Here is a 7,514-nt window from a genome sequence, read left to right as displayed (position 1 = left end):
AGTCACCACCATGAGGTGAGAGGAGCGGGTGGAGAAGGCCTTCTGCCTCCCCATGGTGGTTGGGATCCTCAGGACTGCAGCTCTGGTGCAGATGTAGGGTACAAGTGTGAGTCCAAATGGGAAGGCTCCACACACATGGGTGTGTCCCAGTGGGTGGCTCCCCAATTTGGCACAAGTCCCTGATGATTCCCTGTCTCAAACTTCCTATCTTTACCGTGAGTTGGAGATGGCTGAGGCAGTCACCTAGACAGCCCAGAGAGCTCCTGGAATGGAGGAGCCCTTTTACTCAGTCATTCACCCCACCTACACTGGGGTGCCTTGGTCCTGAAGGTGCTTCCATGGGGAGGGTGCCTCAGATTCACTGCTCGCTCCAAATCACATCCCATGTAGACGGCTGAGAGACAACTGTGAGAGAGCTGAGGGATTGAGATGGATCCCTAAGATACGAGCAAGATGGAGAAAGAGACAGCGAGAGATTAAGAGAGTTGAGAACATAAGGGACATGTCTTGGCACCCTGGCCCCATACACTCTGGCCCAACCTCTGCCTGTCCACTGAGGTGTGTGAGTGCCCATTAGCTTATGCCCCACAGCTCTGACTGCACTGACCACCACGCTGCCTGTATCTGGGTTCAGCAGTGTCAAGCACACAGAGAGGGTATCTAAGGAAAGAGGAGCTGGAATGAGAAGACAGGCAGGACAGGACTGTACCAAAACACGTGGTCTCGCTTCATAGCTGCCGCTGTGCAAAGAGCCCCTGGCACAAACAGGCAACACTGTGGCAGGGATTAGAGAAGAGGAGAGGTTTCCTTTTAATTTGGGAGAGACTTTAAGGCACAGTTGTAACCCTCATGTCTTCAAAGGATGGCCCCGCTGAGCAAGAGTCCATCTCTTCTGCAAACGACCACACGTTGCCCGGTATGTGGCTCAGGGCACTTGGCATTACCTATGGGAAAACTAAGCTGCCAAGTCTATGCTAAGTACAGTTCTCCTGAAGACCACTGTAGGAGGAGACGATATCACCTTCTAGAGTGCTGATCCTTCCCCGCTATCAAAGGAGGCCAGAGAATGAACTCATCTTTTTAGACATTAAAGTTATAAAAGTCTATGTCTGAACAAGCGAATTCCACTGAATGTGCTGGATTAGCTGAAGTATTGGCTCTGGGAGCATTGTGTCAAGGACTGGACATTTATTTCACCAAACATGAGTGATATGGAGACAGGTGCACTGTTACTCCAAACTACATTCCTGACCAATATTCTAGATTCTGGACCAAATTAGAAGAGAGGTCATTCTCAACAGTTCAACTGGACTGAATTTCAGGCATGTTTTTGTTCTGACCAGGACGTTAACGGAGATGTATTTTCCACTTGGTGGAAAAATTAAGCTGTTATTGTTCTCTTCATTGTGTTCCACCTATGTCCTGTCATTTCCTAAAGACTAAGAGGTTCAGCAAAGATCTGCCACCAAAATAATCAGGAAACCAGATTTAGAAGGAAGGCGCAGTTGCATGAGAACCGGACGAGGGCGAAGCTTGTTGAGAATTGGGTGTGCCATGGAGGGATGAAGTCCTCTGCTTGTTGCTCTCTGTCTTGGTTTGCACGCTTAGAAAATGCCACTGTGGTATTCACCAGGGTTTGTAAAGTGCTTGTAGGTCATTTGAAAGGCATTGCTATGCAGGGTCATCTTATGATGACGTGTTGCAGAAGAGAGTCTGGTGTGATATTCGATTAAGGAGATCTTACACTGCTAAGAAAGAGAGGTCTCATTTCTGCAGATGCATCATAACCATGTGTTTGCCCTCCCCACCCCTCTCCCCTTTCAAAATCCACTTACAACACCTCTCCTCAGGTGGAAAAGCAGTTTCTGAAGATTATCCCACTTCTTTTGAAACCTGCCTTGAGAGCATCTTTCATCAGCTGGTTCCTGAGCCTGAAAACAAAGGGACTCATCAAAGGAGTTGGCACTGTGTTGAGAAGGGCCACTGCCTTGTTTCAGGAAATGTGGTGACTTGAAGGCTGGACATACATGAAGATGCAGCCCAGAAGGGAGCAGAAGTAGCACTGAGTTAAGCAGCCTGGGCAGGATATGGCTTTGCTGGCCATGCACAAGTTTCCTACAGCTTTGGGTATGATGGATATGGTGATGAAAACCTCCAAACAGGAGAGGTTACAGAGGGAAAAGTACGTGGGACTGTGGAGGTCTCCTTCAGCAAGAACGAGGGGATGATCGGCAGGTTTGTCCCTAAGATTACCAGGTGTGAAGCCAGGAGAGCGATTGCCATGAGGGACTCCTGATGGTGGAGGGAGGGGAAGCCCAAGAGAAGGAACTCTGTGACAGTCGTATGGTTCAACATTTCTGCATCCAAGCTGCAGTGGTGGGGGGCGTGGGGAGAATAACCCCATACATCAGGACAGGCTGGGACGTGAGCAGCTGAGGAGCAGGGCCTGGGCACTACGAGGGATGCACTACAACCAGTAGCGTACGGTCCCTATGAACAAGGGCAGCTGCACGTGGGGCTGTGTTAGGAGGAGTGTGGGCCACCCAGACAACTTGAGTGATCATCCCCCTTGACTCAGCACTGGTGTGGCTCCACACACATGGGTGTGTCCCAGTGGGCGGCTCCCCAATTTGGAGAAGTCAGGAGGAACTAGAGAGTGTTGAGTGCAGGTCTGCCAAGATGGGGTATGGGACCGGGTGAATATGACCTGTGTGGGGCGGCTGAGGGACCTGGGCAGCATTGACCCAGTGACAGAGAGGCTCAGAGCAGTATAGGATTAGCCTGAGACTGCTGGAAAGGTGGTTTCAGGGATGATGGAATCTTTTTTTCATAGGGGGAAGCGGCATGAGGGAGAACTTATAGCACAAAGGGCAGCTGGAGAGCTCCAGACTGGACACAAGGAAAGAGAAATGTCACTCGAAGGGCAGTGCTGTGGTATAAGAAGTCACCCAGAAGGAGACTGGATCAACCCAAGGCTTTGTGTTGCAAGGGACAACGAGGAAGGATGGAGAGATATCAGTAAAGGAAGATGCTCAGGTGAGAGCCAGGTGGGGTAGCAGGGTGGATGTCTACAGCCTGCAGAGAGAGGTGCAGGTGTGGGAGACCGTAGGACAGCCAATGGTGGAGATGAGAGAGGGATGGAGAAAGTCAGAAAAGCCCCCAAGAGAGATCAGCTCTTTCCCTCCTCGGCTGTGGCTGTTGTCTCTGCCACTGACACCCATGAGGAAGCACCTTGTCCTTACAGCACTCGGGGCTCATTCCCTCCCCTTCCCCACCTGGGAGCCTGGGAGGTATCGTACCATAGTCCTGCCCTGGGCATTGCCCATCCCCACATCACACCGCCCCAGGAAGAGCCCTGAGCAATGTGTGAGGGACCGGATCTCCCTTCCCAGGGGCTGGGGGTCAGAGCTTGGCCCTTTGCCTTTAGGTAACACATCCAGGGTTACTCAGAATCTCTTCCTTCACATTGCCTTTGCCTACCTGTCATCACTGCCTGGAGTTTTCTGCTCTAAGCAGCCCCTGGGGAGGCTTTGTCAGCAATGTCCCTCCGTGGGACCCATTAACACTGCAAGAAACAGTGGAGATTGCATCAGACACTGACTTCTTGAGAGGGTTCTTCAACTCCCTCTCACTGTCTGACGTTTATGGACTGGGCAGCAAACCCACCCGAGGGGTCATTAAAACACCTTGGGCTGCTACTCTGCTGCGAGGCTGTGCCGGGCTCCTGGGACAGAGGGAGCTCATGGCAAGCGGGCAGCACTGCCGAGAGACAGCTCTGCCCAGGAGCAGCTCCTCTGCAGAGCGCAGCAGGGCTGAGGGCACTGCCTGCAGGCACCGAGGGGAGAGGAGTGAGGCAGAGAGAGGTTAAAGGCAGTCTGGGGTGGGAGGACAGAGGCGAGCTCACTGGAGGAGAAATCTTCACAGCCCTTGACACGGTAAGTCTCTGGGTGCAGGGCAATGCAGCTATAGTTCATGGAGGGCTCTCGTAAAGCTGGCATGGTACCCAGGAATGTCACTCCTGTATAGAGGAGAAGGAGGTGCCCCAGAGCAGGGCTTCCCTGCTGCACCATCAGCGGGACAGGGCATGAGGGCTGCCTTCTGCCAGGGACGGCTGCAGGGTGTGAAGGTGGGTGTGCAGCCAGGGGTGCCCAGGGCTGTCCTTCCGAGCAGGGTCCCTGCACCCCCGGGGCTGGGTGCTGGGGCAGGGACTCTGCCGCCTGCCAGGGTCAGCACTCAGCCTGCCCGGGGAGCTCCCCACGGCGCTGTGGGGAGAAGCTGGGGGTGGAAGGAGAGACCAGTGCAATGGCAGGGTCCTTCTGCTGTTGAGAGGGTGCCGTGTGGGTCAGGGCTGCTCACAACTCCAGATCACTCTGAGGATATGTGCAGAGGGTTGTTCTGAAGAGGGAGGTAAAGGCAGCATTTACCTGCAAGGGCAGGAGTCTGTGCTTTGACATTTCTCCGATTGGTTCTTGGGTGGGCAGTGGGTGATGGCAATTTATTTCTCTCTTCTGAAGAAGGCACAAACAGCCCAGTTCTTGTTAGCACTTCTCTGAGCAGTTCTTTTGCTCACTGCACACACAGAGTCAGTTGCCCCTCTCTGTGAGTGGTTGTATCCTGCCCTCTCCATCACACCTCCACCTCTGGGCTGGGCTAGAGAAGCGTTTTCAGAGCTGTCCTTTGAAACAGGACTACTCTGGTCTCATCAGAGTCCATGTTTTAGGGTTTTTTTAAAAGAGTAATTTGTGTGTGAAGTCATCTTCAAGGCAGCACAAGCGAAAGGACAGGGTGGATGGGAAAAGAACTGATAGACACTGCAGCTCTCCTGACTCTGCATTAAATTACAAAGAGCTGAGACCTTTTGCCTGTCCCATCTCAAGACTCTTCACATTTTCAGTCATAAAAAAGAGGATTTCTACCCCTAAAAAAAACACCTGCCAGATGTGATGGTGTAAAAAAAAAACCACAGACAATATTGTCAAAAAGACATGCTAAGCCCCTCTTCCTCAGGGCACGTTCCTCTCAGTCATGAGTGCAGATATTCCACTTTTCCATGAAAGGTGGATTATATCTGACATCCACTGTGATCATCGGAGCTGTCACAAACAAGCTCCCATGTACCCACTGCAGCAGAGCAAAGCTGACTCCTCAGCAGCAGAAGGGCAGAGCTCCTGCTCCTCACAGCACACTCAGCCAGCACAAACTAGAGAATGGAAATGTATTCCAACTGCGTGGGGTTGCGATGAAAAATGGAGTGGGTTTTCTCAGAGAAATCTGTCCTAATTTTTCCTGTTTTTTCCTTTTTTGGACAGAGCCCCCAGACCAAGAGACAGAAAATGTCCAACAGCAGCTCCATCACTGAGTTCATCCTCCTGGCATTCGCAGATACGCGGGAGCTGCAGCTCTTGCACTTCTGCCTCTTCCTGGGCATCTACCTGGCTGCCCTCCTGGGCAATGGCCTCATCATCACCGCCATAGCCTGCGACCACCACCTCCACACCCCCATGTACTTCTTCCTTCTCAACCTTTCTGTCATCGACCTGGGCTCCATCTCCACCACTGTCCCCAAAGCCATGGCCAATTCCCTCTGGGACACCAGGGCCATCTCCTTTGCAGGATGTGCTGCCCAGGTCTTTCTGTTTGTCCTTTTCATGTCAGCAGAGTTTTATCTTCTCACCATCATGGCCTACGACCGCTACATTGCCATCTGCAAACCCCTGCACTACGGGACCCTCCTGGGCAGCAGAGCTTGTGTCCACATGGCAGCAGCTGCCTGGGGCAGTATTTTTTTCTATGCTGTGCTGCACACAGCCAATACATTTTCACTACCTCTCTGCCAAGGTAATGCCTTGGACCAGTTCTTCTGTGAAATTCCCCAGATCCTCAAGCTCTCCTGCTCAGACGCCTACCTCAGGGAAGTTGGGCTTCTTGTGGTTAGTGCTTGTTTTAGTTTTGGGTGTTTTGTTTTCATTGTTCTGTCCTATGTGCAGATCTTGAGGGCCGTGCTGAGGATCCCCTCAGAGCAGGGACGGCACAAAGCCATTTCCACATGCCTCCCTCACCTAGCTGTGGTCTCCCTGTTCATCAGCACTATCATGTTTGCCCACCTAAAGCCCCCCTCCATCTCCTCCCCATCCCTGGACCTGGTGATGGCAGTTCTGTACTCGGTGGTGCCTCCAGCAGTGAACCCCCTCATCTACAGCATGAGGAATAAGGAGCTCAAGGATGCCCTAAGGAAACTCATGACTGGTTGCTTTTCCCAAGCGGCAATGAACTGCCCATCTTCTTCTGCATATCACTTGTCACATAACTCATTACATGCCCAGACTCTCTTTGGTAGGTTGTTTGGTTTGGTTTCTTTGGTTTTTAGCTTTTCTTGGTTGTATTAATGCTGTCCACAAAAAGGAAGTCATTCTTCATCCTATTTCTATTTCAGTATCTGCCTGTCCTGTGTGACCCAGAGACTTTGTATAAATTGGGAGCTGTGTGTTTAAACAAAATAAAGGACCCTGCTCAGGGTGGTTTGCCTGAGATCCTTTCTTTGAGATCTTCTCTGGAGACGTGGGGCAGTGTCTGTGTGCTGAGGTGAAGGGGGCAGTAGTCACCGGGAGCTGGGTCTGCCTCCCAGCATGACCAGCATGACCCTGTGGACTCACCCCATGGCCCTGGGAACCACAGCCTGCTTGCTCTTCAGAGCAACGCCGCCAGCTTCGAGGATGTGGGGAGCCTGGGGAGGGGGTGCAGGGGTGGCTGGCCAGTGCAAGGAGAAGAGCAGGGCACTGTGTGTGTGCAGGGGTGACATAGAAAGAGAAACCCTTTGCTGAGAATGGCAGCTGGGGGCAGGCTGCCCTGTCCCAGGGGCAAAAGGCCCTTCCTGAGCATCCCCTGGGCCAATTCTCTCATGCCGTCCTGGGGAGCAAGTTTGGCACCTGGGGCTGCAAGCTGCCTGCAGCGGAGATCTCCTCAGCGTGCCGGCTGGATGGACATTCTCACTGGCCTCCATTTCCTGCTGTGGGACCAGTCCCACCAGGGCTGCTCTGCTGGGCTTGGCTGGGGAGAGGGCAGGGAGGTGGCAAGATTCAGAGAGGGGCTGGGATGGCTGGGATGGCAAGTGCCCCGGAGAGGAGAACTCCAGTGAACAGCTCAAGTGTGTGAGTGGGCAGGGTGGGGGCACACAGCAGGGTCCTCGCACAGCCGGGCTCCTGCGAGAGACATGGAGGACCAGCAGAGCAGGGTCTGGCCTGTGCCCGTGTTCGCTGGACACCCCGGGCAGCTGCCCCAGGGCAGTCGTCACACACCAGCCAATAACCACCACCATGTCCAGCACTGGCCTCTCACCCCAGCTCGGAGAGGTTGCTTGTCCCTCCACAGAGGGACACCGAATGACCAGGTCAGAAGTCCAGGTTTGCATTGTACAGACGAGACGTAAGCATGCACACCGTGTGCGTGTGGGGAGATGAACCCAAGTGAGCACAAATGCCATCAGCTCTTCCTGGGGCTGCCATGAAGGCCTCTGG

At 53.2% G+C, this 7,514-nt stretch overlaps 1 pseudogene; it reads left to right on the top strand.

Annotated features, from left to right (window-relative positions):
* The first annotated feature begins 5,333 nt into the window (after nt 1-5,333).
* LOC132321435 (olfactory receptor 14C36-like) lies at nt 5,334-6,307 on the top strand (annotated as a pseudogene).
* The last annotated feature ends 1,207 nt before the right edge of the window (nt 6,308-7,514 follow it).

Source organism: Gavia stellata, unplaced genomic scaffold (genome assembly GCF_030936135.1).
Source record: "Gavia stellata isolate bGavSte3 unplaced genomic scaffold, bGavSte3.hap2 HAP2_SCAFFOLD_42, whole genome shotgun sequence".
NCBI classification, from domain to species: domain Eukaryota; kingdom Metazoa; phylum Chordata; class Aves; order Gaviiformes; family Gaviidae; genus Gavia; species Gavia stellata.
Note: the sequence above shows the minus strand (reverse complement) of the source record. Positions and strands in the feature narration are given on the sequence as shown.